This window comes from Apodemus sylvaticus, chromosome 7, assembly GCF_947179515.1.
Source record: "Apodemus sylvaticus chromosome 7, mApoSyl1.1, whole genome shotgun sequence".
Classification (NCBI taxonomy): domain Eukaryota; kingdom Metazoa; phylum Chordata; class Mammalia; order Rodentia; family Muridae; genus Apodemus; species Apodemus sylvaticus.
In genome coordinates this window covers 45,705,363-45,731,329 of record NC_067478.1, presented here as the reverse complement: position 1 = coordinate 45,731,329, position 25,967 = coordinate 45,705,363, and the positions used below count along the sequence as shown (strand labels likewise).

The following is a 25,967-nucleotide window of genomic DNA, read 5'->3' as shown; positions in this document are numbered from 1 at the left end:
ATACTGAATATATGAGAAACAATGTGGATAGTCATAAAAATATTGAAGAAGCAGGTAAAACTGAAAAGATTTATACTACCATATTTAAGACTGCCTTAGGCCAGCTGTGGTGGTGCATGCCTTTAATCCCAGCACTTGGGAGGCAGAGGCAGTAGGATCTCTGTGAGTTTGAAACCAGCCTGTCTACCAAGTGAATTCTAAGACAGTCAGAACTACTATATAGAGAAATCAGTCTTGAAAAACCAACCAACCAACCAACCAACAATGACAAAAAGACTGCCCTATAGCTACTGCCCTGAGGACAGGGTACAATGAAGTCCAGATGGGACACCTAATGTGTACTCTCCTGATTTTTGTCAGTTATGTTAACCAATCGCTACAGTAGAAAAAGTGTTCTTCACAATAAATAGTTCTGATGCTATTGAGTTTTTAAATTAAATTTATTGTAATAGAAATATATATATTGTAACGATAAGCAATAAAACCTCTTTTAAAAGTCCAATGATATTTTCATGATTATGAGATAGTAAAAAAATAAGAAAACAACAAAGTAAGCCGGGCAGCGGTGGCGCAAGCCTTTAATCCCAGCATATGGAAGGCAGAGGCAGGCGAATTTCTGAGTTTGAGGCCAGCAAACAGAGTGAGTACCAGGACAGCTAGGGCTACCCAGAGAAACCCTGTCTTGAGAAACAAAACAAAAGAAAGAAAGAAAGAAAGAAAGAAAGAAAGAAAGAAAGAAAGAAAGAAAGAAAGAAAGAAAGGAAAGAAAGAAAAAGAAAAATTAAAAGAAAATACAATGTAGATATAGTAGTAAGCAACTATTAATTTGCTCTACTTCCCGAAGGATGCCCATGCCTCCTCTACACCCACCCAGATGTTTTGGATTCCCAAAAGAAACACATACACACACACACACAAAGAGAGAGAGACAGAGAGAGAGAGACACAGAGAGAGAGAGACAGAGAGAGAGAGACAGAGAAACAGAGAGAGACAGAGAGACAGAGACAGAGAGAGACACACAGAGAGAGAGAGATCGCCTTATTTTTAATATGCCTTAAACAAAGTAATGGCTGGGCACTTCCAAATCTCCCCGAAGCTAGCACACTCTCTTCTCTGATATTCCTGAATTATTACTTTCTAAAATCTATATTCCATTTCTGCTAACTCAGACCCAGTCAGGGAAGCGGCCCCTAGGGTGTGTTTTTTTGCTCAAACAGCTTTACAAGGATACATTCACTGCAATGATTCAAGGTCCTTGGGTGCCAGCATACCACGATTACTGGAACCTCGCTGAGACTCATCTTAGATATCCTGCTGTCACCCAGAGTCAAGGCCATCCTGTGGATAGAGGACCCGAGGGCAGCTTCTGTGCAATCTCACCTTCTGGTTCTCGCTCTTGGCGTCATCTATCCCGAGGCTCACCGGGCTCCATCTTTGTGCTTGTAGCCTACAGGTAGCACTACTCTCTGCTCTCCTTGTCTTCCAGTAGGGAAAACTGAGTGGACTGCCTCTGCCAGCAGCACAGGACCATTCACACTTAGCAATGACCTCCTTTTCTGCAGGATCAACTCCTCAGCATGCTCCAGCATCTTGTAGATGCAGTAGATATTAGGTTGGTACTACTCAAAGTGCTGGATCGAGGCCCAGATGGTAGCTGAGTTGGTCAGCCTGTACTGTGGCTTCTGCTGCCTGCCTTTGCCAACAGTAGACATCCTAATAGGTGTGTGTGTGTGTGTGTGTATGTGTGTGTGTGATTTCCAATTTTTTTCCACATTAAATAAACATGTTAACAAAATCAGGACCATGTGTTTCTTTCTCATCTCTGCTTTAATTTCTTTTTCTTACTCTAAGCTTCATCAAACTGTTGGATAAAAATACTGAGAGCAAACAAACTTGCCTTTCTGTTGATATCAGAGGAAAAATATTTAATCTTTTACCATTGAGTCTTGTTTTTGGTAAGCTCTTGTTGCCTCTCTACTTTCTCTTCTTTTCCTAGTTTGCTGAGGTATACTTTTTGTTTGTTTCTTTTCTTTTCTTTCTCTCTTCCTTCCTTCCTTTCTTTCTTTTGTTGCATTTTTGTGTTACAAATTTTGTTCTGGTGTTTTATGTGGTTGGTTGGTTGATTGGTTGGTTTTGTTTTTTGTTTTTGTACTTTGTGAGAGGATAGCTGAGGTTTAACTTTCAGTCTGTTAGTATGGTAACTAACACTGATGAAGTTTATAAAGTTAAACTAACCTTGCATTCTTGAGAAAAGCTTCACTTGAAATACACCCTTTGGTCTGAACTGCTATAAGATTTTGTTTTGAAAATTTCAATCTATGTTCATAAAAAATAATGTTCCCCCCCATATAGAGGACCATGCTATACAACTCCTGGGCATATACCCAGAGGATTCCCCAGCATGTAATAAGGATACATGCTCCACTATGTTCATAGAAGCCTTATTTATAATAGCAAGAAGCTGGAAAGAACCCAGATGTACCTCAACATAAGAATGGATACAGAAAATGTGGTATATATACACAATGGAGTACTATTCAGCCATTAAAAATAATGAATTCATGAAATTCTTAGACAAACAGATGGAACTGGAGAATATCATCCTAAGTGAGGTAACCCAATCACAAAAGAACACTCATGGTATGCACTCACTGATGAGTGGATATTAGCCCAGAAACTTGGAATACCCAAGACACAATTCACCTATCAAAGCCCAAGAAGAAGGAAGGAGAGGACCCTGGTCCTGGAAAGGCTCAGTGCATCAGTATAGGGAAATACCAGGACAGGGAAGTGGGAGGGGGTGGATTGGGGAATAGGGGGAGGGAAGAGGTCTTATCGGACTTTTGGGGATGGGGTCCAGGAAAAAGGAAATCGTTTGAAATGTAAATAAAGAATATATCAAATAAAGAAAGAAAATTATAAGGTTGGAGTGGCTTAGGATGTTCTCCACAGCTTCATAAAATATAGTGAACTCAACAACAATCTGAAAAAAAAGAAAATTTCATTCTAAGCTCATAAAAAATAATGTTCCCTGTTTGTTTTCTTGTACAGTGTTAGATTGGTTGTTACATCTCAGTTAAACTAGGATCTCAGAAAGAGTTGGGAACTCTGTGCTTCTTTTTAATTGTCTGACTAAATGATGCTTGTTTTTCTCTTCTTTGCATGTTTGGGCAGAATTCACCTAGAGAGCCATCTAGACTTTATTTTCCCTATGCAAAAATTTAATTAAAAATTTAGTCTATATAACAGATACCTGAAATTTAAACAACCAATTTATGTATGTATGTATGTATTTATTTATTTATTTATTTCCTGAAAGAGTTTTATAATTATATGCAGACAACCTCTTTTTATACAGTTCCACGCCCTGCAGACTTTAGCACATTGGCTCCCCGGGATCCCCCACTAGCCTTTACTCAAAGAGACAACGTCAGTGTCCATTTGGATTCCTCTGCTCAGCAACACCGTCTGGAAATAGGTTCTGGACCACAACCTAACACAGTGTTGCTGTTCATCTCATTCGTATTTGGTCTTGTAAGTCATGGTGGTTCAGTGCCTGCTGTCTTTCTGCTTTCTTTTCTCTTTTGAGATAGCATGGCACTATATAGCCCAGGCAGGCTGGCCTCTGCCCTGGTTCTCCCAAGTGTTGCAATTGCTGACATGAGCTACCAAATCCATCCTGATATCCAGTTTCTTGAAAAGCAGTGCTTTACACATGTTATTTACTTCAGACAGCAGAGAGAATTCAGTTTCTGCTATTTCACCTTGGCTGGAAGCCCAAGTCCATTCCTCAACTTTTAATACATTTATCTTACCCAAATCTAAACAACTTATCTCTCTTACACTTTAGTTAAATTTTTTCTTAGTAATGCTTCAAATTTTAACACATTAAAAAAAGGATCTTTTGTCCAGGAAAAGTAGACGCACACTTTCTACTGTTTTATTTAGCTCAGTGCTTGGCTCATAATTTTCACTGACCAGCTTAATGAAAGGTCTTCAGTGTAAGCTATTGGGATCAATTTGACAGAAAGGCTTTGTGTGATGAATGCATTCCTTAATTGTTAAAAAATAATCCAAGCAAAAGACTTAACTGCTGCACCCAATTCTTCTTCACTACCACACCACTCTTGGCAGAAAACATGGAAACCAGCCAAATACTCTCTTTTGTGTCTATTTTTCCCACAGTAAGTTGGAATGTCAGAAAGACATTTTTATAACTATTCAAAAAAAGGAAAAGTAGAAACTCTTAATATGAATTTGTATAAAGCATGTGGTTATCTGTTAAACTTGTAAATTTAAGAACTAAAACTTGAACATTAGACAACTTTGACGCTGTCAGTGGGTCAAACTGCTGTCTAGTATTTAAGCTTGATCATCTCCTTTGTGGGTGATATGTAACCCAGGCACTAACTGCAGGCTGGCAAAGTTCCTCTCTTCTGACCTGTCTTCCAGTAAGCATTATTTCTACTGGCAAGTAAGATATTACATTATGGGAGTTGGATAGACTTCAATGGCAGGAAAAGCCTGAGCTCACAGCAAGTTCGTTGCACATAGAATGCTGCAAAAACAGTTTCTTAAAAAATAAAAATAATAACCTCTGAGTGATCATGTATGTGTGTGTGTGCATGTGCTTATGTTTATGTGGGCACGGGCATATGTGTGTGTACTTATGTATGTGTATGTACATGTATGTGTGTGCTCCTCTGTGTATACTTATACTTATGGATATGGCATGTGTGTATTCTCACATATGTGTGCACACATGTGTGTAAATTCTGGTATGTGTGTGTGCTTGTGTTTGTGTGGGCATGGGCATGTGTGTATACTTATGTATGTGTATGTACATGTATGTGTGTGCTCCTGTGTGTATACTTATACTTATAGGTATGGCATGTGTGTATTCTCACATATGTGTGCACACATGTGTGTAAATTCTGGTATGTGTGTGTGTGTGTGTGTGTGCGCGCGCGAGCGCGGTCACACGCGCACACACGTGTACACGTGCATGCTCGAGTATGTATACTCATGCAGGAGTACAGAGTAGAAAGGGAAAAATCCTCATCTCATCAGCCAGGAGGCAAACAAGAAGAAAGAGAGATCAAAGTACCATTATCCGATTCACCAACGCACTCCCAATGACCTAAGGAATATGTACCAAACCCACTTCATAAATATCTACCAATTCCAAATACCATACCTTTGGCATTGAGCCATTAACACAGGAGTCTTTGGAGGATTTTCAAGACCCCAAGCTATAGAAACACTCAAAGAGGGTTTTGTGTCCTTAAGGTGCTATTGTCCTCCATGGAATTGCTTTTTAGGGTAGAGAAACAGAGTGACCAGACAATTGTTACAGTGTGGAGGAAAGAGTAGCATCCAGGGTATTTTTGGATTATTTCTTGCCATATTCTCAACTGTAGCTGATGGCATATGACCAGAATAATCAGGTCTTTTAGTAGCTTCAAAGTATAGTTATCTCATATTTGGGCTTACTTTCTTAAATTAAAAATAAATAAAAACATACTTAGAAATATAAAATGTATTTCTAAGAAACTAACATTTAAAAAAAAAGACAAAATTTCCCATTCACACATATCAACTTTTAAGGAAAAACAAGTAGGTGTTGGCTTCCCAGCTGCCTCTGCCAAATCTTGAAGGCAGGTTGATAAGGTTAATTGTGCTTTATAGTGAGACATGAGTGACTGCTCTCCTCACAGCAGATGATTTCTTACTTTTTCCCTTTCTAGACAAACAGCACCAGATTTCTGAATGTAGGACAGTCACTCTGATCATTTAAAAATAATCCACTCTGTCTTAATTTTTGTTTGTAAACGGGTGTTATTGTTTATGCCATTTTAAAAAGCCAAGCCTCGAAAACAGCTTGTGTTCCTGATAGAACTTACATTGATTTTTCTGAATAGTTCTTACTAAATACTACCTTTTTTAGCGTTAAAGACTGACTTAGGTTGAAGGCATACAGTGTGATGTTTTGCTGTACGGATAGGTGATGATTTCCTATAAAAGGTTAATCACCTGTCACCTTGGAGTTCCTGTATTAATTACTTTTCTCCTCATTGTGGCATAAGATCTGACAAAAGCCAGCTATGGTGTATTGTGCCTGTGACCACGAATGGTGATTCAGGAAGCTGAAGCAAGATTGCTGTGAGTCTGAGACCAAAGTAGTCTATATCGTAGGTACCAGGCAACCCAGTTGTACACAGCAAGCCCGGGGCAAGGGGAGCAGAAAAAAGGATAGAAGAAGAAAGGAGAAAAGAGGAAAGGAGGGGAGGGGAGAAGAACACCTTCCTCTCTGGTGCCTCCTTTTGCCGTATCGATGATTCTTGCTCATTCTATGTCATGGAAGCCTGTGGGCTGACTCTCCTGAGTCCCTGTTGGTATCCTCTCTTTCTGAGATGTCTTTGCCTCTTGATTCATCTGCTTTGTTTACTTTAGCACTTGTGGGATTATTAAATGTTACGCCTTGACTGGAATCAGAAAGCTCTTCTGTTGGAACTTTTCTTGTGGCCACTGTACCTTGGTGGCCATTTCTGCCCCATCATGGCCCCTTGGCCATGAACATAGGAATGAGACCTGAATCCCCATTGATTGTCTCAAGACTCAGGTCAGGTCAGCATCTACAGGGGGTAGCACCCCTTCTGCTACATGGGGGGGGTGTTATTCTAGAGTTTTCCTTTTTAGCGCCATGCTGGTGACTACTTCTTCTATCCCAAAGCCATGTAGGGTACAAATAATGATAGCAGACACACATTTGCGGCAGACAAATCCTGGTTCTGATCCTGGCTCTATCACTTGATCATATAGATTTCTTTTCCTAGAACTAGCTTGCTGCTAAGTAAAATTGTATTCTGATTCCATAAATGTTGCTCTAAACTTCTAGGATAAATTGACAAGACAGTCATTATTCCTCTACCCCAAGGACAGCAAGGCAGGAGAGACTCCTTAATATCTGCAACCTGAAACCAAACATTGCTGCTCATGCCTATACTCCGCACCCCCAGAAATTGGGAGGCTGAGTTAGGAGAATTGGCTCAAAATCAAGGCTAGCTTGGCATAAAGAGTTCAAGGCCTAGTATCACATAGTGGAACCTTATCTCAATAAAACAAAATAAATAAATGAATTAAAAATGTTTCCTACACCCAGGAATCCATGAAGCTACATGGGGGGGGGTGTTATTCTAGAGTTTTCCTTTTTAGCGCCATGCCGGTGACTACTTCTTCTATCCCAAAGCCATGTAGAGTACAAATAATGATATTTTATTTGGGAGGTTGAAACACAAAATGTTAGAAGTGACAAAATGCAAGTGGGTTGGCAAGAGTGGAAAACAGGACCAGACTCAGGTGATGCCTTTTCAAGCTTTCTCATTTTCATGATCAGCCCTGAAGAGGCACAGGGGTGTCACAGGTGGCTTTGAAGATGTCCCCATAGGCTATATTGGAAGAAAAATGCCTTGTGACAATTTGTGGGAAGAAAAAAAGAAGGCAGAATTTCTCTATCTCCTGTTCCCCCACTAGTTAAGTTTTACACTGTGAGTATTAGTTCCTCTCCAAGTCCAGCTTGCTGTGGCCACATGGAATAATACCAGTATGTTCTGTGGCATTCCCTTCAAGTCTGGTGGGAAGAAACCAAAACTGCGGGCGTGTGGCTCCTAAGTGCCACGGAGCATCTGATGTGGAACATATGACATGGTCAGTGTAATCAGCAACACTTTTCTCATTTTCCAATAGACAAATAACATGCAGTGTTCAAAGACTTTCCCCAAGGTCATATTGCTACTGAGTGGTGGTTTCAAGGCATTAGCATAGTCTGTCTCTGGAAACTGTAGAAGACCAAGGTCAAGAATTTGTCACACAAGCCTGACAACTGATTCCAGGACCCACAAAAAGCCAAATTAGATTCTCTAATCTCAACACTCTAGCTGGGAGATGGAAGGGAGAGAGAGAATAGTAGGGACACAAGCCTGGGGTACAGAGATGGATAGAAGCATGAAGGACTTCGCCTCAACAAGGTAGAAGGAGAGAACTAACTCCTCTGACATCCGTGTGTGCACTGTGCCATGCATAGCCCTCCCCCCCAAAAAACTTTCAAAATATTGGATTTTATGAGGCATGAAAAACAAGCGTCACTAAAGGTTTTCCAACTGCAAAATGACATAAGAACTTTTAAACAAAGCCCTATATCACTGTGCTCTGTCATCTAATCTGACAGAGTGGCAGAAGTGGGTGATTACAGAGAGGTGCTGGCATTGGAGAGAGTATCCCAGAGTTTTGGGGTATCCTGATGGGATCTAGAGCTTCACTTGGCGTTCAACACCACATACTAACCATCCTGTCTCCATTTAAGCTGTACTACCAAGGAAAGGAATGAAGCAGACATCACAGATATGACTTAGAAAAGCTGAAGGGCAAAGAGGAGAGTGCCTCAAGAGCCAGGAACAAGAGGATCAATGGACTGTGTCTCTCAAAAGGTGACCTGAGGTTCAAGGAATCTGGCCTGTTCATGTGGTGAGACACAGATGGTTACTGCTCTCTACCCACATTCTGTCTGAGTGTTTCAGCAGACAATGAATTGGCCTAGATGCGCACATGTACACCACCACTGCTTCTGAATGATAGAGTTGCATCTAAGATCTGAGTTGCATCTAATACTGGCCTTGACTTCTCATAATGGCTGGCAAAATATTCTACTGACTCACCTCCATCATGGGTTAGTTGCACCTTGGGACTATGGAGGTCCAGACCTGCCTCAGTCTGGGTGCGAGGCTCTTCTCAGTGATGCTGTTTCAAGTAGGGCCCCAACACCATTATGTTCCTCTTTCTAAAATTTACTGAATATTCACATGTTTATTTCTGGAAAGCACATCTTTTGATGTAATTTCTTTAATTTTTAATTTTAGTTTTCATTTTTTTGGTATTTGGCAAAGATTCTTCAGTGAGGAGGAGAAGAATACAAGTTAAGCCATACTTTTAAGGTATTGCTCATCAGCCTGAAGAGATGGCTCAACAGTTAAGAGCACTGATCTTACAGAGGACCTACGTCCAATTCCCAGCATCCACACGGTGCCTCATGACCATCTGTGACTCTAGTTCCAGGGGATCCAACACCTTTCTCTGACCTCAATGGGTACCAGTCATGCACGGGGCATAAAGACATGCATGTGTGTAAAATACCTGTACATATAAAAATAAAATATTTAAAAACGAATCTTCTCATCTACTCATGATCTTAGTTTTGCATGCACATTTCTGATTCAAATTATACTTAGGACTTACTTTGACAGTTTCTCATTTAAATGAAAGAATTAAATTGTGTGTGTGTGTGTGTGTGTGTGTGTGTAGTTCTCTGACACAGCAGAGTCATTAATCTACCAAAGTACAATTATACTGCAGCATTATACTGTATTATTACTATTCATAGGTGCGTGTGACATGCCACTTGTGTGATCCAATAAATAAAACCAGATTCTAAGTTTTTACTACCAGCCCCCCTCCCCGTTTTTTACTGATAAAAGATAATCTTGTATTTTCTAAACTTAGTAATCCTTAACTTTGTCTGTTGTAAGCACTGGATGAGGTAGTTTTCCCTTGAAACTCTCTGTGTAATATCAATATAAAATGTCAGGATGAGAAAAGAAGAAAAAATTAGTAGCAACAGTTATAGTTTCAGAAGTAGTATGTGATTATATGAAATGCTATCAGTATATTTTATTTATTTATTTATGTATATTATATTAATGACAGAGATAATATGGTTTGGTCATGCTGGCTTGTGCCTTTCCTTGAATAGTGGTAGGCAGTTGGTAGCACAGGTGGCAATAACAAGTTGTAGGTCTTAGCATGATATAAGTACTATTTTAAGATCCATCTCTGAAACCTAAGCAGATCAAAGGAATTGAAACTGATCCATTGGTATCAAACTACAATTTCCATGATGCCTCTTGTTAGCACACTGATAAACAAAAGTATTTGATTACTTTTTAAAAATTAAGTGTATTTACATAATAAAAATGTGCTTTATAAAAGATTACATTAACATTGACATAGATGAAACAGTTATTCATAAAAAATATAGAAGATGAAAAGATAGAAGCTATGTACTTTTTTTTTGCCTAGAACACAAATTTTGGTCAGATAAAGGAATTCAATTAAATGGAAGATTTTAAAATTAAAAAAAAAAACCTCAAAGCTGGTGCAACACGGGCTAGAAATCAACAAAATATTCTCTTTCAGCTCAGTTGATACTGGAATGAATCATTTGTTTATTATTTATTGTGGGGCTTGCATCCCAGTTTTCCCACTACAGTGACACAAGGTCTTTCTGGATGATGATAAATAATGCATTCTTTTTGAAATGTAGTGGATATCTGTAAATGGTCTTTCTCACATTCCTCTTGTAGAAAATTCTCATTTTTGCCCATGTAACTAATATTGGCCTTTCTCTGTATTTCCAGGTTTCCTGTGACTAAGTTGTATCTTTTCCTAACTGTATAACTTGGCTGTCCAACTATTTCTTCAATTACAAGAGCCCATCTAATCCATCTTTTTCCTGAGTTTGGTAGTCTATTACTGCCTAATCCTTGAAGTTCATACAGGTAAGGTATCTGTCAGGTATACAATAGATCTGAACAGGTCCAGTGGGAAATCCTAAAGCAGGCATGAATGGCTGATCTTAAAAAAAACAACCAAAAACATGTGTTATGGGGGGTGGAGAGCTGGCTTGGTGTTTAAGGGTACAAACTGCCCTTACATAGGACCTGAGTTTGGTTACCAGCACACAAGGTGGGCAAATCACAGTTCCCTATAACTCTAGCTCCAGAGGAATGCCTCTGACCTGGCACCTGCATTCATATGACAACCCACAAAGACACACATACTTACAAATAATTAAAGTACATCTTTTTTTTTTTAATGCATTATGATGTCTGGAGAGGTGGCTCAGAAGCCGGGAGAACATGCTGTTCTTGCAGAAGTCACAAGTTCAGTTCTCTTCAGTCACGTCATTGGCTGGGTCACTCCATCACTCCAGCTCCAGGCGAATCCAATGCCTCTGACCTAAGCACTTGTACTCACATGCCCATGCACACCCCAGACACACACACATGCACGGACCTGCACATACACCCACACACAGACACACACAATTAAAAATAATAAAAATTAATATTTAAAAGGTGATATTTTATTAGCATATTCAAGGATTTCACCTAGTGGGTATTACAGTGCTCATAACCAAGACATCAGAAACCAAGACCTGAGAGGAACCCGTGCACCGATGGCTTTCAGCACACTGTGCCATGTAGCCATATAGATGCTATCAGTTATGCTAGAGGCATTTAGTGTTGTTTCAGGTCTTTGACCCTTTCAACCTGCTGCCCTTGCAGCATCTGGCATCCAAAAGTGTGACTTGAGGACTCCGAGTGATACTCAGAGAAGTTAAGACATACTATTTTCTCAATTTCGGGTCGTCTGTGCTTCCCAGTGTTTCTAATGGTGGATTATGCATTGCAGTGATGTTCACCTATGAACTCATCAGCCACTTAGAAAAGCAGGAGTCCATTGTCGCTTTACCCATGTGCAAACCGGTGTGCACAAAGAATCTGTTTGGCAGTTACCTAATGTCTAATTCCGAAGTTAAATTGGGATCCTGCTTATGAAATGAAAGCCTTTCATTAAGGCACTGAATATCTGTCCATCAAAACATCCAGCTGGCATTTTCAAAAAGCAAAAAAGAAGTACGGTGTTAGTCAGAGAGGATATGCATAGAAGAAAAAAAGAAAGAAAGAAAAAGACACTGCTATTTCTCAGATGCATAGAAATTCTGTCAGGCTTAAGGATACTGAAGAGGTCAGGATTTGAGTGTGGATTAGACACGCCACAGATTACCATGGTGTTACAACAACAACAGCCTAAAATTCTTAAATATCACACATAAATATTTGCTCTTAGGTTAGGATTTGCTACTGAGAGAAAAAAGTCTGTAGCTATATGGATGAGATAAAATTATTTGCAGTTATTTTGCAGTTAAAAGTATCTCTATTTACCTTATTCCGCCTTTCCCACCTCCTGAAGCTTCCAGTCAGATGGATGAGATGTATCAAAGTTGCTTTGCAACATGCAATCCAGGTATCCATATTTTGTTGTGTGTTTCTTCTGCCAGGTCATTAACTGTGACTAGACTTCTGTTTATCAAATAAACATATGTTTTAACAATGTTACATTAAGTATAGTAGGCTCAACTGAATTTTTTAGTGACTAATATTATTCTTTGTGTTCCAATTCATCATTAATTCATGCACATTGTTGATTGAAGACTATATAAGGTTTGCTACTATATTTAATTTTAAAATATTTTTCATAAAAGAAGTCTTCAATGTTTTTGTGCGAGGTTTCCACCATGGTGTATATTAAAAGCAACTAGTGATGTTGAAGAAGTTTCCTTGCCATTTTAGTGGCTCTTTTAAATTTCTCATAAAAATTAGGGGCAATTGGGATTGAAATGAGCCAAAATGTGCAAACATTTACATGACCTGGTTTTGTAAAGGCTGAAAACTATGTGCTTTGAGGCTCATGGCAAGATGAAATAATGAATCCAGTGATGCATTCATAATGCTTGTTTTTGATTTTGTTTGTTTGTTTGTTTGTTTGTTTTTAGATCAGCCATTTACTCCTGCTTTAAGAGTTCCCACTGGACTTGTTCATATATGTTGCATACCTGACAGATATCTTACCTGTGTGAATTTCAAAAGCATTATTTATCATCATCCAGAAAGACCTGTGGGTGGGAAAATCTTCGGTGTAAGTACCATGATTATATGTGATCAATGAAGGCATTACTGTAGTATACCACTGACATCTGAAAAATTTCTCTGCAAACTCTAAGTAGTCAAGGGGTTTATAAACGTGACATTGCCATTCAAATATTTTAATTCAATTCAGTAGTTATCTACTCCCTCCTCACTACTTCAAAAACACAAATAGCTCTCTGTGGTGGCATATACCTTTAATCTCAGCACCCTAGAGGAAGAATCAGGAGGATATGGGGTTCTAAATGAGTCCTAGCTACATAGGAAGTTTGTGTCCAGCCTGGCCTAGATAGTAAGATCTTGTCTCTAAACAGTGACTAACCAACCAAACAGCAACAATTATAACAGAATAGCCACAAAATAAAAGGTAATACTAATATTTGATGTTCTATTTTTGATTTATATATAGTTTGTAAACATTTTGAAAGTGGTTTAATTATAGTCTGAGGAAAGATAAAAATGTCAGCAAGCTGTTGAACAGTTAGTTTCCTCTGAGATGGAAACTTATTGTCTTGCAGGTAAACTCTTTAAAATGGAAGATAAACAACTCAAAATAGTTTCAGGAAGTCCCTGAAATAGAGCAGATTGACTAGGCCCTCTCCCTTCCAGAGTAAGTAATAAGCCAAGAGTCCCCCTCAAAGGAGCAAAGCCAACCTGCAAAGAAGAATCTCAAGCAAAGAAGTGCAAAGAAGACTTTGACACATGGCTGCTTGCCTGGAAGAAGCAGAAACCCAGCAAGCTGCCTAGGAGAGGTTTAGAGCAACTGAGATACCGGAAAATGACACACTCCAACTGCTGAGCTACCTGGAAGTTGTGATATGTGTTCCCTGCTCTGTGAGCGACCGCCCATGATAGGGTGGGTTTTGGTGCTGCAGCTGCCTTTGAGTCATTTCTGCTCCTGTAAATAACTCATCACCTGTATTCCTGTAAGTAACCTCAGTAAAACTCATTGGTTCACCAAGCAGAACTTTGGTGTTGTGGGTCCCCTCTCTGGGATGAGTAAACGTGTGATGTGTCTCCCTAGGAAAAATTTTGTCACACAACACAGAGTGAATGTTTCCCCGTTTTCATAATTCTGTTAACAACTATCTGAAAAACTAGAGTAGTTAGGAAATGTTGCTATAGGAGAAAAAGGAAAAAAAAAAAACCAAGGAAAGAAGAAGAAACATACTTCAAAAGAGTAAATTGCTGGTGTGGGAACAGAAGAGGCAGAGAAAATTATTTTGGAACACATTTTAAAAATCAAATGTATTCATATCATCAGAACAGGGAGAATACAGAAATCAGAGTTTATACGGTTCATTACACTTTGATCATAATGTTTATATCAATCCTATTTTTGCTATATGGTCATGTGACTGCCAGTGGCAAAACTGGAGTCTAAATGAATGTTCTTTGCCTGCCTTACTCTTTCTCTTACTCCCTCCTGCCTTCTATTCAGGCAGTTTGTGTGCTTCCTATAGGCTTACAAAGAGATGTGCCACCTCCAGCACCTAGTAGATAAGTGACCACAGGCTCTGTCTCTGAGATTACCTCAATCTCCTTAAGTTCATATTATTCACCCACGCAGAGGAAATCATGACACCCTATCTGTCATCACTGAGATGGTGAAAGGTTTAAAAGGCAATGTTCTATAGCAACATAAATATACATACAAGCTGTTGTTACTAAAACTTCTTGGAAGAAAAGGTTGGCAAGATCACATAGTTAACAGATACTATCTTTGAGGACTAGTTGGAATCTCAGTTGGAAATAATTGCTCTCTTAATTAGACACTCTGGACTATTGTTGAGTTATTAAAAGTTTATATCTTATCTTGCTAAGAATGTCATGAAGTAGGTAAATTCAGAGCAGATTAATAATATAGTTAATGTATTGAGTAAATAAAACCCACAAGGTAAGATAGGCTGAGTTGGAATTCATCAGTCTGGAGACAATAGCTGTCTCCTAATACTTAAAGCATTATCATAAGAAAAAGATAGATCAGTGTGGTGGTTTGAGAATGTCCTGCACAGGCTCATGTGTTTAACGCTTGGTGGTGCTACATGGGAAAATTTAAGTAAGGCCTTGTTGGAAGAATTATGTCACAGAAGGCATATTGAAAAATGTAAAAAGTTGTACCACTTCTAGTTGTGTGCTCTGTCTCTGTCTCTGTGTCTGTCTCTCTCTGTCTGTCTCTGTCTCTGTCTCTCTCTCTCTCTCTCTCTCTCTCTCTCTCTCTCTCTCTCTCTCTCTCTCTCTCTCTGCTTTGTTCTCAGAGTCCTGATCCAGAGGTCACACCTGCCACTTGCTACCATCTTATTCTGCCTTTATGGTCCTAACCCTCTGGTACAGTCAGCCAAATTTACCCTTCCTTCTCTAAATGACCTTGATCAGGGTCTTTTATCACAACAACAGAAAAGTAACTTGTATAACTAATTTTTGTTCCTGTTTTCTGAAAAATAACTTGAAAGTTACTGTGGAAATATAGTACAGTTATAAGAAACTAGTGGTACAGTTGTTTGTTAAAGATTAAACCAGACAATTGAAAGATAGGAAGTCTCCTTTTCCAAAGAAAAATGGACACAAATCAATTTTGTTTGGTCATGAAGAGATGCTTACAACCACAGAACTAGATATGCTAAGTTACTGGTAACTTTTTTCAAATCTGGCTAATTGCCTTGGCTAACATAAAAGTATATTTTTCCAATTATTTTCTTCTAAGAATGCAAACTATGTGAATGTATTACTATTCTACAGTATTTTGAGTTGAAATAATTAAATTGATGTATTCTTCTTAATATGCTTGTACCTAAGCAGATAACTTCTGCCTACTTGTATAGATACCCATGCACTTATGTGTAGTTTGGGAAATAATGTGGCATCTGTTTTTAACATATATGTTTTCAAGTTACTTAAATATAAATTACTGCTTTTTGACGTTTCCATAAAGCATTGGGTCTGTAAGGTCTTGCTTATTTCTCACAGCTCTGTACCCTTCAATAACACACACACTGTGTCTTCCTTTCTGTATGTTCCTTTAGTGATGGACTAATAGGTTGTTTCAGTGTGACGGCTGGATTATTATTTTATGTGCTTCTTTTTCTCTTCAGAGTGTGATCAGGTAGTCATTCAGAACATGGACAATTCATTATTTTGCCAGATTCTTCTCCAAAATAGTATCAAGCAAATGAGAAAAGGTTGTTTCCTTCTCTGTACTCACTGTTACTGAATTGGGTGATTTCCCCTCAGGTGATTACAGCAAAAGAGTCACTCAGTTCTAGTTTTCTTCTTTACTTGTTGAAGTCATATCTTTGTAATTTTTCTTCCCATCTGTCTAGGGTTTTCCATTTTATTGACTCTAGGTTTGATCTCTCTAGTCACAGGTGTTATCCCTTGTCCACTTCTGATGTGCACCATTCCTCTATTTCTCTATTACAACTGACACTTAGGCTGGTAGCTGACCTTAATTGTTAAGTCACCCTATCTTGAGGCAGCACTCCATGTATTCAAACCTTCTTTAAGTTGTTTTGCTAGGTTCTGATTTGTCTCCAAAAAGGAATAAGTATAAATGATATATTACCTTGTATGTGGTTGTCCCTGTAAAAAATAGAATCATTTGTAATTTAATGTAAACGTTCTGTTAATTCATGCCTTTTATGTAATGAGAGAGTGGAGCCTCCCTCCCCCTGGGTACCCTCCCTTTCCTCACATATCAAGTCTCTGCAGGGCTAAGTGCTGGGCTTCTTCTCCGGCTGAAGCCACACAAGACAGCCAAGTTACAGAACAGATTCCACAGACAAGCAGCAACTTTAGGGATAGCTCCCTGCTCTAGTTGTTTGGGACACACATGAAGACCGAGCTGTACATCTGCTACATATGTGCAAGGGCTGGGGTGAGGGCCTAGGCCCAGCCTGTGTATGCTCATTGATTGGTGGCTCAGTCTCTGTGAGGCCCCAAGAGTCCAGGTTAGTTGACTCTGTTGGTCTTCCTGTGGAATTCCTACTCCCTTTGGGGCCCTCAATCTTTCCCCCAACTCTTTCATAAGGGTCCCCAAGCTCCATCCAATGTTAAGCTGAAGGTGTCTGCATCTGTCTGATTCAGCTGCTGGGTGGATCCTCTCAGGAGGCAGCCATGCTAGACTCTTGCCTGCCTGCAAGTATAACACAGTATCAATAGTGTCACAGATTGGTGCGTTGTCCGTGGTATAGGTTTCAAATTGGGCCGGTTATTGGTTGGCCATTCCCTCAGTCTCTGCTCCATCCCCCTGTCCCTGCATTTTTAATAGGCAGGATAAATTTTGAATCGAAAGTTTTGTGGGTGAATTGGTGTCTCTATTCCGCTACTGGGGTTCCTGCCTGGTTATAGGAGGTCGTCTCTTTCAGTTCCATATCCCCACTACTGTGAGTCTCAGCTAAGATCACCCCCATTGATTCTTGCCTGCACTTTTAATCAAAGATGAATCAAGGCAACCACCAAACTGTACTAACAGACATTTTATCCTTCATTAACATATACTCCCACCCAAAAAATGTAATGGCATAAGTAAAATATAATTAAAACGTTACTTTTATTTAGTAAAGAATATGTTCTGCAGGGTGTAGTGCCATATTCCTTTAATCCTAACACTCAGGAGGCACGGGTATGTAGATATCTATGAATCTGAGGCCAGCCTGGACTCCTTAGCAAGTTTTATGCCATCAAAGGCTACAAGGTAAAACCTTGTCTCAAAAACTGTGTGTGTGTGTGTGTGTGTGTGTGTGTGTGTGTGTGTGTGTGTGTTAAAATGTGTGAAGAATATTGCCAGACATAGCAGCACATGCCTGTAAACCCAGCACTTAGAAAGCTGGAACAAGAAATACCATGAGCTCAAGCTTAGCCTGAGCTAAATATGAGAATTTCTATAAAAACAAACAAGCAAGCAGAACAAAGCAACAAACAAACAAGCAAAAAACCCAAAGACCAAAGACTTGCAACTTGCATTGGACTGAACAATGACTCATTTTATTAAATGTTAATATATAACTGTATTATTAATATTTTAAATTTTTACGATAAATTAGAAGGCATGCCTGGTATGATTGCCATCTTAAGAGAAACACCTCTGCCATTAAAAAAATTGTCATGACTAAAAGCTGGGGCGGTCATTTGTTTCCACGCAACATTATTACTACATGAAAAAAAATGACGGGTTGACAATTTCAGTCATTGGACTATGGTACTTTGCAAATGCTTCCAAAGGGAAAAAAAATTTAAAGTGAGTCAAGTATAAAGCTGTCAAGTAAAAAATAGAACTTTGGAGATTTTTATTCATTACCATGAGCTCAACAGCTTCCAATATTTAAAGACTCTTCTGAATGTGTATGTTTTTTTAAATAAATATGTCAACATTTAAAAATTTCTATGAACTAGTGAATAAATATTTTTCAAATGGCAAATGTAGGAAGTTACAAAATCATGCTAGATAAAAGGCCTGTTCAAATACGGCAATCAACTAATAGATTTATGCATAAATAAAGATTAATTGCTATGGTTCCGATTCCATCTTGCATGTAGCCTTTAAAGACTTACTCATCTTGGGCATTAGTGTGCTATTAAAGACTATAGATGCAATTATCTAAAGCATTTATTAAATATTTAGTATGAAGACAAAATTCTTCATATTTCTTTATTTGATTTTTTTTTTTTTGTTATGGCCTTCCTATGTAGCCAAGACTGGCCTCAAAATCACAATCTTTTTGCTCCAATCTCTCAACTAGTGTATTATAAGAATATTCCACCATGCCTAGCAGATTTCCTATATATTTTGCAACACAAGTGTTAGGTTAGACATTTCCTTGGATTATATTTATCACGGATAAAGAAGGCAATGACATCAGCTAGGTGAGCCAACAAGTTCTTTGGGTTTTTTTCTTCTCTTTTTTCCTTTTCTTTCTTTCTTTCTTTTTTTAAACAGACTAGACTCTCACCATGTAACTAGCTGCCTTGGAATTCATTCTGTAGACCAGGCTGATGTCCAACTCTCAGACAGCCATCTGCCTCTACTGCCTGGGTTGCTGGGATTAAAGCCTATACCACTAATGCTTTGGCTATTACAGTGTTGCTTTTAGGATCCTTGCTGACTCAGGCTGCAGCATCACTGAAAATTCCACCCCAGCATGGTTTTCAACTCTGAAAGCCTGCATCACTAGAGTCCCCTGCACAACACCTGGCAGTTAGCTACCCCACTCAACAAAGATGTCCTTTCCTCCAGTGCTGGTCCCTGCTCCCACAGCCTTAGAAAGATGCCTGGTGAGTCTTGTAAGTTTCATCAGTTTCTTGAGTCTTAAAAGTAGTTTGGGGTTTTTTTTGTTGTTGTTGTTGTTGTTTTGCTTTTTGTTTTTGTTTGTTTGGTTGGTTTTTATTTTGAGTTTCATGAATCTGGTGAGCTTTTCCTCTGGGAGGGAATGTTTCAATCTAGAGCAAACAACTACACAAGAAGAGGTAAGATATTACTACAGATTGCATGTGGAGACAGATAAGAGAATCCGGACAGCTGTCAAACCAGGCATTGGCAGGATTTGCGAAATGAACAGTAATGCCATTCTATATTTTTTTCTGTTTTAAAAACCATTCTTCACAAAATGTTGTTTATGTTAATAGGAAATTGGGTTTTTTTTGTTATTTTCAATGAGAAAATACAGAAATATTTTCAAAATCTGTCTCAATTTTTAACAGCAATTAATGGGAGACATAATACACACAAAAAGAGCTTGAGTCCCAAGTGTGGACTTCTTGAAATAAGTGAGTATAAAAGACAACACTCTGAGAATAGAACACATGGAGAAATAATATTCTTCTTTTAATTGATGCATGCAGATATCTTGACCCATAAAAATAGAATCATATTATTTAAAAGCATTAAAAGAATTATGATGCAGTGTGTTGCTTAATGTGCTTTAATTAATTAATTAATTAGTAATACAAGGTTTCTCTATGTAACCCTGGCTGTCCCAGACGTTGAACTGGGCTGGCCTTGAACTCAAAAGATCCACTTTCTTGCCTCTGCCTCCTGAGTGCTAGGATTAAAGCTCTAGATGAATTTTAAATCCAATAAACTGGGAAGCCTTTCTTGGAGTTGTTACAATCTAATCAGAATGACACATGAAGTAAGAGCAGCCAATTGGCAGGGGACAGTGGAAGGTTAGTGTAAGTAGAGGGATAAAGTATTTCATCAACCTGAGAAGATGAAAAATCAGAGAAGAGGCCACCACATCTGTGATAGAGCAGTTGGGAGAAAAGGCAGTGCTAGAGAAGGCTGGAGAAATAAGGAGAGCCTTTGTGTCTGTGGTTTGGCTTAAAACAAATGCACTGAGATGTCAGGAACTTCCTGACATCTTTCCCTAGTTGTTGTGTGGATTACTACATCTGTAGGGTAGAGGGGGTTACATGGCAAAGATGTCGGCTTCAAGGAGCCAAACAACTAGGCTGAAACAGTGGCAATGGAGACACAATAAAGATAGTCAAACCTAGATATATCTTGACAGAGGCCGTAGGACCTGGCAATGGGTTTGGAGGACTGAAGAGAGGAACCCAGGATGATTCTTATGGCTTTTGACTAGAGCAGCTGAGGGATGGAGTATGTTTACTGAGATATCCCATCACTCCACGGTCACATCCCCACACCTTCCATTCCTATGTAACACGCTATCAAACCAGAAAGGAAAAATCCAGAGCCTGCTCAAACCTAAATCTCTATCAGCTCCTTAACTGTGCCTGAACAATGAAACACCGATGTATGCCCAAGCTGACAGATTGCTCTCTATGATCTAAGACTTCAGTGGTTTTAGCCTAGCTGTGCAATGCTACTATAATTTCCTAATAGGTTTATTTACTGTCTTACTTTCCTCGATAACTTCTTTTACCTTGTCTTTTCTTTCAACTCCATCACTTCACTTCTCTTTACTTTCCTCAGCTATTAGTGACCTTTGTTTCCTATCTCAACCAAAGGCGATTTCCACATCTCTGATCACATCTCCCAAACCACTGAAAACTGGGTCTTCAAGCTTCTGATCACAAAGGATGGCTTATCTGATCTATACGGAAGACACATTCTCTGTCTCATCTCTGAATGCCTCTTCCTTGTCTAACTGTGAGCATTATTCTACTCGACACCTATCTTCCTAGTCACCTTGCTGTCTGTGGTACTCCAGTAAAGCATTCATCCCTTTCACTAGTGTCTTCCATCTGATTTCTCTCTCTAACCACAAGCTCTTATAGCCAACAGCCACCTGAAATAACCATCTAGATGAATTTTAGCAGTTATTTCAGATTTGGTCTCCAACCAAGCTCCTATGCTTCCCTGCCCTGAAGGAATCTGATTCATCTGCAGCCTTTAAAATCTCAACACCATGATTTCATTTTGCTGAAGCCAAAACCTTGGTGTAACCTTGCCTCTCTTCCTGGACAGTCTACTTGTAAAATCCCAGTGGCTCTAACTTCAAAGCATAACAGTGGATCACTTCTCTATAAATCTGTTGCTGTTCTTCTAGCCCAAGGCATCAGGAGTTCTCGCTTTGACCCTCCTAATTAGTGTCCCTGCTTCTGACTTTATCTTGTCATGGGATATCATAGCAGAGTGATTTAATTAAAGAATATTTCAATAATGTCTATTTAAATTTTTCCAAGAGTTTCCCATTTTACTAAGTAAAAAATCCTCACTGTGAACTCTACAAATAACTTGCCCCTCCTCAACACTTCAATTTTCCTTTCCATCTATTTCCCAACCTCTTTTCAGCATCACTGGGCTGGTTCTCTGTCCCTGAGCACATCAAAAACACTCTTAATTTAGGCTCCTTTCCACGTATAGATCATTCCATCTGGAATGCTCTTCTTTCAGATATTTATATGGCTTATTTCCTTACTTCTTTCAGGGTTCTTCTTGGATATTATTGTATAGAGACGCCCCCACCCCCACCCCATGAGCATTCTTCAACTTCCAGGTAAAGATGGAGAACTGAGCAAATGCACTTCTCTCTACTGCAACTCAGTGAGTTGCAGTTAATTATATTATCTTATCCCACAGACTCACAAAAACAAAGATAATAAGAGACACTGAGGTCAAACAAATGAGTGATCCTTGAAAATCATAATAGAAATCTACACGCACACGTGTGTGCACATACACACATGCACACGTACACATATATCACTCTGGGGTTATTCATTCCTCTTATATAGCATTTCTCAATATCACTTAGCCTAGGTAAGTAGCAATAAATATACTTAATTTATGCCCTTCCCCCTGGAATATTGTCTGCATATTTTCTGTATGCCATCAGTCTTTTTGGGTTTCTTTGGTGCTGTGTTTCCAGACTTGGGAATCATGATATAGTTTAATCCAATACAGATTCTGGACTGAGTAATGGGACCAGGTGACTTACAATTTGGGAGGGTCTGTGATGGGTAAAATAGTGGAGCTGAGTTTGGGAGATAATCCATGAGATCCTGGTGATAATATTAACTGTAAAGTTGATATTTGGTGATAAAAGAATAGATTGGGGTTAAAAGTGAAGTGATTAACATTTCAACTAAACAAGTTCATTTTGAGGGATTATGAACACAAAGTGAGAGCAAAGTGGAGTTCTGAACCCTAGAAGATAACATAATTTAGTGGTCAGGCACTTTTTAACCATATTCTATGACCTGTAAAAAGAAAAAGGACTAATGCAAACTAGCAGTATGTAGACATTAATTCATAAATCGTGCATGCATATCATTGTGCAAGTATATCAAGCCTATTTTAAGATGCACCAGCATAGATATGAAAAAACAATGAACTGCAGGACTTCCAGTTAGAGGAAGCATTGAACACATGCACTTTCCAGCTCCCTCTTGGAGGCGTATTAGAGGGATCGTAAATGGATTTTTTAAAAAAAAGATATAAATCATCAAGGACTTTTAGAGCTAAGAGAACAAAAACTAAATAATACCACCAGTGTTGAGGATGTCTGAAAGGAGACAGATGAATGGAAACTGAGTCACCAGATATACAAGTTGAAGTGCTTGTGGGGAAAGCAGAGGGAATCTGATTAGCAGCACAGAACCCCATACCTATCTTCCCCACAGCTTCCAGAGAGGCTTAGGGATTGGGGTGTGGCACCTCTGCTGGGAAAGTGTCTGCTGCACAATAATAAACTTGGCTCACTGTTCATTTTAGAAAGTTATACCCCCACCCATTACAAACCACCACCACTCTGTACCACCCAATAACTATCTCCCTGTACCACAAAGCAATAGATGAGGCAGGGAGCCTGGACTAAAGGGTGCCAGGCATACTTAAGGATCGAAATTATAAACAGAACACAAGTTTACTAAGTCAAAATCAACATCAGACTGCTTAAAACAGCCATATCAACAAGGAGTTCCCATGCTACGGAGGGATATGGAGGCAAATATCCAAAGAACAATGTTTTGATATGTGGTGATGAAATTCAACCACATGAAGGCAACTTTAAAATCATTAAGGCTATGTAACGGTTTTTTGTTTCATTTCTTATAGGCATTTCAAATATTTATTTCTATTTCTTTTAAAGTGCATGGCTTTTTTGAACATTATCTTAGTACATGACTGTAGACATTTTAAAGTAATTGCATTTTTGCATCCTGGGTTGGAAGTAGGCATAAATATTGATTTTCTTCTGCACTATGTAACAGATGACACGAAGTCTGTTTTGCACACTGTGGTATCACCAAAACTTATTTTTGCATTTCTCGTGATGTATGTGTCTACAGAAACGGTCCTTGGAGACATAATAAAATCCTAAATTTGTAATGTTACATTTTTAAATGTATATATCTTGATCATACAATATATTCTATATCCCATTCTCAAAAAGCTGTCTTTGCACTTGGAAATTCTTATTTTTTCCTTCCACTGGAAATCTTTCCTGGTTTCAGGAGATGATTAGTTCAGGATCTATATCCCCAATTGCTAGGAGTTAGCTAGGGTCACCCTTGTAGACTCCTGGGTATTTCCATTGCACTAAGTTTCTGGCTTATCCCCGAGATGTGCACCAATTCCAGTTGTCTCTCTCAGTACTCTCTCCCTAACCCCCCCCCCCCATTGATCCCTCCTGTTCCCATCCCCCAAGCCTCACCCTGTCTACCTGCAGTGTCTCTTCCACTTCCCCTTTCTTGGAAGAGGCATATATTCCCCTCGTGCCCTCCTTGTTACTTAGCTTCTCTGAATCTGTGGATTGTAGCATCCTTTACTCTATAGCTAATATCCACTTGTGAGTACATTCCATGCTTATCTTCATGATTTTATTCTTATAGTTGTTAATTCTGTTTGACCAGATACAATGTCATCTATACTTACAGTCTTCCTACCTACCATCCTGGGTGCACAGCAGATATTCAGTGAGTACTTGATGTTTTTTTTTTTTTTTTTAAAAAAAAAGGTTTTGTGTTTATTATCTCAGCTGATTTCCCCAGATTCATTCAGTCAGCAGATTCTGTTGCTTTAAATATTTTTTTTTCACATCCATGGATGTAGCAGAATTTTCCCCTGACTATAATAATAAATACAAGAAGCCAATCACTGGGTAAAAAGGAGGCGGGACTTCCGGTCCGAGAGGCCTAAGGAAGGCAGGAAGAAAGGATCTTCCATTTGGACTGTGGGAGCAAGGCAGATACAATGTAGGCCGGAGGCTTAGTCCCCCACCAGAAGATTTCTAAACATAGTTGATAAATTTAGGACACTAGGTTCTGCGCCCAACGATTGTGTTCCTGTTGATTCTAAACTAAGGTTGTCTAGTGTTTACATGCCCTGGCGACTCAGGCGAGCTAAAACGAAAGAACATAGCCAAGGCAGAATTCGGCCAGGCTTTGGGACTGGAGGATTGGGCAAGGACTGAGCTCCCGGGAAAGGTATCGAGAGAAGTGTGGGCTGGTGAGAGCACACCTAAAGCTAGCAGTGGAAATGTGGGGGTGCAGAGCAAGCTTGGCAGTAGACCGCCAAGGGGTAAAGAGAGCGATTTCGGAGCTCTGGAGAGGCAGAGCCAGCCTCGATGGGACAACCATTGGCAAAAGGGAAACATGCAGTTTTGGTACAGGGCTGGTAACAGACCGAGACCACTGGCTGGTGCCTAGCCGGCTATAGTGTGTGTTGTTTTTTAAATATTACATGCTACACATGGATTTTATCCATGCAGTGTCTACCATAACAATTCGTTCTCCTGGTGTCTTTTTCTGGGACTATTAGCATCTTAACCTGATTCAAGTATCTATGTTACTGTCTTGAAATACTTTATTGTCTATTAGAATTGTTTAATGATAAACTACTATTTTCAGTCTGCCTCACAGCTTTTAAATGGCTACAACTATGTCTACAGGTTATAAGTTATCAGTGAGTGTATTTAACTCCCTGCCTTAAGTTATGAGAATATAGGTGAAATTGTTCTTTTTTCTTTTCTTTTATTTCCTTTTTATAGATATTTTCTTTTTTTTACATTTCAAAAGTTATCCCCTTTCCTCATTTCCCCTCCAAAAAACCCTATCCCATCCCCCCTCCCCCCTGCTCATCAACCCACCCACTCCCACTTCCCTGTCCTGGCATCCCCTACGCTGGGTCTTCACAGGACCAAGGGCCTCTCCTCTCATTGATGACCGACAAGGCCATCCTCTGCTACATATGTAGCTGGAGTCATAGGTTCCTCCATGTGTACTCTGTTTGGTGGGTGATTTAGTCCCTGGGAGATCTGGGGGTACTGGTTGGTTCATATTGTTGTTCCTCCTATGTGGCTGCAAACCCTTTCAGCTCCTTGGGTCCTTTCTCTAGCTCCTCCATTGGAGACCCTGTGCTCAGTCCATTGGTTGGCTGTGAGCATCTACTTCTGCATTTGTCAGGCACTGGCAGAGCCTCTTAGGGGACAGCTATGTCAGGCTCCTGTCAGCAAGCACTTGTGGGCATCCACAATAGTGTCTGTGCTTGGTAACTGTGTATGGGATAGATTCCCTATGCTTAATATTATCCTATCCTCCTTAAAGTGTTTAAAGAAGGACTAAACTGATTCCAAGAAAGAAAAGCTAGCATGTATGTACAACAAAAATTAATATCATTCAGCCAACAATTTTCAAGCATGGAAAGAAGCAAGAAAACATGCCTCATAAAAGAAAAATCAGCCA

At 39.3% G+C, this 25,967-nt stretch overlaps 1 long non-coding RNA gene across 2 annotated transcripts in view; it reads left to right on the top strand.

The window, feature by feature from the left end:
- The first annotated feature begins 10,474 nt into the window (after positions 1–10,474).
- The window catches only part of LOC127688770 (uncharacterized), a 33,285-nt gene continuing 17,792 nt past the window's right edge, over positions 10,475–25,967 (top strand). Inside the window, exons 1-4 of one of the 2 annotated variants that reach the window (XR_007978753.1) lie at positions 10,475–10,610; positions 12,088–12,141; positions 12,671–12,813; positions 13,340–13,747. This is a non-coding gene — a long non-coding RNA (uncharacterized LOC127688770). The remainder of the gene's footprint in view (positions 10,611–12,087; positions 12,142–12,670; positions 12,814–13,339; positions 13,748–25,967) is intronic. The other variant, XR_007978752.1, reaches the window with a different exon arrangement.